Below are 5,992 nucleotides of genomic sequence, written 5' to 3'. Positions count from 1 at the left end.
TCAAATATTAAAATAAAAGGTTTACTTTGATTTACATTATTTATGTGATCACTGTAAGATAATATTCTCTTATTAAATTACTCTTATTAATTTATTTTTTCAACTAAAGCATTGCCAATTATTCCTGACTGCTTGTGTGCACAAGCCAACTTTTTGAAAATTAAATCAAGTTCCCCTGTGCTTAATACTTTATTTTTTTGACCTGATGCCCTGTTTCATTGAAATATTATCAATTTTTTGGTATTTGTAAATATTTCCATCTGTATTTATAAGAGATATTGTTGCTAATGTGTGTGCTCCTTGCTGTTAGCAAGCTCAACCATTCAAAAAATGCATCAGCCTTGAACAGTTGAGCACATTTAATATCCTGAGAGGGCTAACTGCCAACACAAGATAAGATCTGCCTATCAGGATATAAAGGACTGGTCTGGAGAGGATTGAGATAAGTGTTCTGGTTTAGTTTCGGTTCAATGCTAAGTCTACGTAGCTAACGGTAATGTCTACTTCACCCTAAAGTAGGGTCTTTGAAATTACAAAAAAAAACTCTTATGTAATTCATAGATTCTTGATCAGTCAGGGAATCAAGGGTCACAGGCCAAACACAACAAGGTGAATGTGAGGAATGTTGGATCAGCCATTCTTTTGAATGGTACCAACAAAAACAAATTTGCTGAAAAAGCTCAGCAGGTCTGGCAGCATCTGTAAAGAAAAAATCAGAGTTAATGTTTTGGGTCCGGTGACCCTTCTTCAGAACTGTTCTGAGGAAGGGTCACCAGACCTGAAACATTAACTCTAATTTTTTTCTTCACAGATGCTGCCAGACCTGCTGAGCTTTTCCAGCAACTTTGTTTTTGTTCCTGATTTACAGCATCCACAGTTCTTTCGGTTTTTCTTTATTATTGAATGGTAGAGCAGGCTCAAGGGTCTGAGCGGCCCAAATCTGTTCCTATCTCGTATGGTCTCATAGATGCAATGTAACCATCTATTAAGTTTGAAATAGCAGCACAGAGGCCGGTATCCCATCACCAAATCACTCTTTATTTACTTGTGCACGGTCAGGCAGCTCAGAGTCAGTCCCCTGAACTGAGGAGATTCTTATCTCCTGGTTATGTATTTTTTTCTTTAGGAGATTCTAATCTCCTTGTTTTTTTTTAGCCTCTCTCTCTCCTGGTTATATTGGTCAGCTAGGGCTTTCTTTATTGGCCCAGGTTAACAACTGCAATCAATGACCTCGCGGTCAACGAGGTCAACCTGATTCATTCACTATATCCCTCCCCAACTAAGCCCAGGGATGTAGGCCTGGTCTTTGGATTGTAGCTTTCTCTGCAACATTTTTGCCCCAAGTCCAGTTCCTCTGATTCGGACTCTGACACAGGTTTTGTGCATCAGACTGTACCCTACCTGTGCATCTGGAGCATCTCGGGGGAGTTTCCTCCTCTTCTTCCAGTGGTAACGGTATCGAGGCTGCATCCATCTCGGACGCTGAGATTTCCTTGACACAAGGCAGAGGTGGAGAAACTCCGGTATCTGACAGGTCTTCCGGCTGTTCTTAGGGGCCAGGTATGTTTTACTCCTGCTCTGTTTCCGCGGTAACAGCTTTCAGGTGATCCATGTGTTTGTTCAGGACTGTATCACCTACCTGAACTTTGTACATGATAGGGCCTGACCTCACATTAACCTCTCCTGGTACGTATACAGGGCCATTTCCATAGTTCTGGCATCAAACTTCATGCCCTGAATTAAACTGTTGTCCTCATCTGGAGGTGGCATGTAGCTTGCATTGAGGTTCTTACTGCCATTTCACCCTCTCTTCACCCCTCCCATCCCCCACAAAGGCCTGGAAATATCAGGTTTAACCTGGTGTGGAGTCTTCTACCCATCAGCAACTCTGCTGGAGCAATCCCTGTTGTGGGGTGGTCCTATAATCAAACCGGAAATGGGAGAGTTTGGTATCAATTGAAGCTGTAGGCTGCTTCTTTAAGCCTGCCTTCAATGTTTGGGACAGATCTTTCTGCTAGAGAGTTGGACGATGGGTGAAATGGATCTGTCCTTATGTGCCAAATGCCATTGGACTTTAGGAAATACTCAAATTCCCTGCTGGTAAATGACGTCCCATTGTCTGTGACCAATACTTCCAGGTGTCTGATGCTCGCAGCTTCTCAATCATCATCCCTGAGTTTGCTAAACAAACTTTATGCACGTCCAACCACGTTGAATGGGCATCCACAATGACCAGGAACATTGAGCCCATGTAAGGACCAGCATAGGCGACATGCAACAGAGTCCAGGGTTTACCCAGACATTCCCACAAATTTGGGGGCACTGCTGGTGGCAATTTTTGTCCTAGTTGACACTCAGGGCACTGCCCCAGCAACACAGCTATGGCAGCATCCAGTTCTGGCCACCAGGCAGAGCTTCTTGCCAGCATTTTCATCTTGGAAATCCCTGGATGGTCCTGGTGGATTTCAGCCAGTATCTTTCGGCGACCTTCACTCGGGGCTCCCTATACTAATGTTCCATCCTCTACGGTGATCTGGTCTTGCTGGGTCCAGAAGGTTTCAATCCTGGTTGCAGTGGCCCTTCTGTTTCCCCCTTTACTACCAGCTGTTTCAGTTTCGCTAGGACAGAATCTTTTTGTGTCCACAGTCAGATATTGTCCACGGTGACTGAAGGGTGTCCAGGAAGTTTAAAACCAAAATGGACTGTTCCATGGGAGGCACCACTGGTGGAGTATCTGCCAGTGGAAGGTGGCTCAAAGCATCCGCATTAACCACTTGGCTTCCTAGACAGTGCTGTAACCTGTACTTGTACACAATGAGAATAAGGGCCCAATGCTGAAGGCTACTGGAAGCAATAGCGGCACTGTCTTGTCTTTCTTCAGTAGCTCCAGCTGAGGTTTGTGATCTGTTACTACGTCAAATTCCAGTCTGTAAAGGTACTGGTGGAACTTCCTCACACTAAAGATGACTGCCAAACCTTCCTTCTCTGTCTGGGCATATTTGTGCTCGGGCATCAGCCAGAGTCTGGGAAACACATGCTGTCAGGCATTCCTCTCTGTTGTGCCACTGGTGAGCCAACATTACCCTGATATCGGACAGGGAGGCATTGGATGTCAACACTAACTCTCGCTTCGGATCGTGGTGGACCAACTCCTTAGATGTCGATTGCTGCTTTTTCACTTCCCTAAAGGCTACTACTTGGTTGTGCAACCATTTCCAAGGCTGACCCTTTTTCAATAGCAGGTGTAAGGGTGCCAAGAGGGAGGCGAGGTTATGTATGAATTTTCAATAATAATTCAAGAACCCAGGGAAAGACCTAAGCTCCAGTACAGACATGGGAGACATGGCTCCTTTGATTGCCCTCTCTTTCTCTTCCAATGTTTTGTTAACCCTGCAACCCATGTAGGTTACTCAGGGTGCCTGGAACACACAATTTTCCCTTCTAAGGCATACACCTGCCTGGGAGAAACATTTAAGCACTATGTATAAGTACTCTGAGTGCTCTTTATTGGTCTTCCCTGTTATTAGTACATCATCTAGATAAATGGCAGCCTGGGGTAGCCCTTGTAAACTATTCTCCATGGTCCACTGGGAAAGGGTGCAGGCTGACGATACTCCAAATGGCAGTCTTGTATATTAGTATAAACCCTTACGGGTATTAATTGTAGCGTACTTCTGGGACTCCTCATCCAGTCGCAATTGCAAGTAGGCGTGGCTCATGTCCAGCTTTGTAAAGGGCAGCCCCCTGCTCCCCGCCAACTTTGTGTAAACGTCCTCTTTGTGAGGGAATCAGGTATTTATCCAGCTGTGAGAAATGGTTTACCATTTGTTTAAAATCCCCACAAAGGCGAACTGAGGCTTTACCAATGGTACAACTGGTGCTGCCCATTCTGCAAACTGCACTGGTTTGATGACCCCTTCACTGTCCAGCCTCCTGATTTCTGCCTCTACTTTTGCCCATGAGGCAAATGGCATTGGGCAGGCATTGCAAAATCTCAGAATTGTTTCCTGGTCAATATGTAAAGTGGCTTTGGCCCCTTTGATAGTCCCAAGCCCTTCCTGAAATACTCCTGGGTATTTCACCAGGACTTCACTGAGGCAACCATTTTATAGTCAAAAAATGTTAAGCCAATCAAGGTGAATCTTCCTCAACAAATTCTGTCCCAATAGACTTGGGCCTGAGCCTTTTACTATGATCATTGGCACCTCCTCCACAGCAACATGCAATACTGGAGCTCCCCAAGGATGTGTCCTCAGCCCCCTACTGTACTCCCCATACACCCACGAGAGTGTTACCAAAATCTGAATGAATGCCATTTACAAGTTTGCTGACGACACCACCACAGTAGGACAGATATCTGACAGCGATGAGTCAAAATGCTGAAATAAAGGACTTGGTGATGTGGTGCAATGAGAATGACCTCTCTCTCAATGTCAGCAAAACTAAAGAACTGATCATTGACTTCAGAAAGAAAGGAGGAGAACAAGCCCCCATCTACATCAGTGGAGCTGAGGTTGAGAGAGTGGAGAGTGTCAACTTCCTTGGTGTGATGATAACTGACAACCTGTTCTGGATTTCCCACGTAGATGCAACAGTCAAGAAGGCACAACAACACCTCTTCTTCCTCAGGTGGCTCAGGAAATTTGGCATGTCCATGAGGTCCCTCACCAACACCTACAGATGCACCCATTGAAAGCATACTGTCCAGGTGCACAACGGCCTGGTATGGGAGCTGCTCTGCCCAGGACTGTAAGAAACTACAGAAAGTGGTGTGCACAGCCCAGACCATCACAGAAGCCAACCTTCCATCCATGGACTCCATTTACATGGCTTGCTGCTGCGGAAAGGCTGCCAACATCATCAAAGACCCATCGCACCCTGGTAATGATCTCCTACAACCTTTTCCATCAGGCAGAAGATACAGAAGCCTGAACGCACACATGAGCAGGTTCAGGAAGTTTCTTCCTGGCCATTATTAGACTGATGAATGGACTCTCTCGCCCAAGTAATGCTGATCTTGCTAACATTGATCTCCTCCAGCACACACCTGTGCAATGTAACCTGTTTGCCTCTAAGTCTTTTTACAACCTCTGATCTGTGCATCCTTGCTTACTATGATCTGCCTGTACTGCTTGTAAACAGAGCTTTTCACTGCACCCCAGTACAAGTGACAGTACATCAATCAATCAATCAACTGCACCAACTGTTTCTCATAGGAGACCGGAACTGAAGTCGTATCCTTAATCTGCAATGGTTCCCCAGTGTGTGTTCTCAGTCTGGCTGAGGTCTTGTGCATACTCAAGGGTTGGAGTCCCAAGAGAATCTTGTTAAAGACAGGTTCTGCAACCACAGATACAGCTGGGCCGGTATTGGCCTCCATAGGAGCTGAGTGACCATTTAACCAAACATTAATTTTAATTGGTTCCAATTTGGATCTTGCTAAGCAATTTAATTGTTCCAACCCACAGGTAGGCGGACTTTACAGGGTGTGCACTCTCCTGGGTACCAGCCTTTGAATTCTCTTACTCAAGTCAGGCCTTGTAGGGATCCTTTGCCGTCTTGAGTCCACATACCGGCAGTAAATGCAATGGCTTGCCAGCCCAGAACCTGAAGAACTTTTTATCCACTTGGCCAAAGCTTGGCTTTGTTGTGGGGTTCTGCTGTGAGTTAGATTAGGGTCCCTCTGCTCAGGATATGGCCTGTGTGAGGCTCTGCGATTACCTATGCTCACGTGGTGTTCCCCAAGCTCAGTCGGACAGGTTAAGGAGTCCACTTCCATTGGGATGCTCCATAGTTCCCATGCTCCGCTTGCCGCATTTTCTAATGACAAATCCTAAAGGGTCATAGTGAACCGGATGGGTTTTTACAATGATAGTGGGAACTGCAGATGCTGGAGAATCTGAGATAACAAGGTGTAGAGCTGAATGAACACAGCAGGCCAAGCAGCATCAGAGGAGCAGGAAGGCTGACGTTTCGGGCCTAGACCCTTAGC

This window comes from Rhincodon typus, chromosome 6 (genome assembly GCF_021869965.1).
Source record: "Rhincodon typus isolate 14 chromosome 6, sRhiTyp1.1, whole genome shotgun sequence".
Lineage (NCBI taxonomy): Eukaryota > Metazoa > Chordata > Chondrichthyes > Orectolobiformes > Rhincodontidae > Rhincodon > Rhincodon typus.
This window is presented reverse-complemented; position numbering follows the sequence as displayed.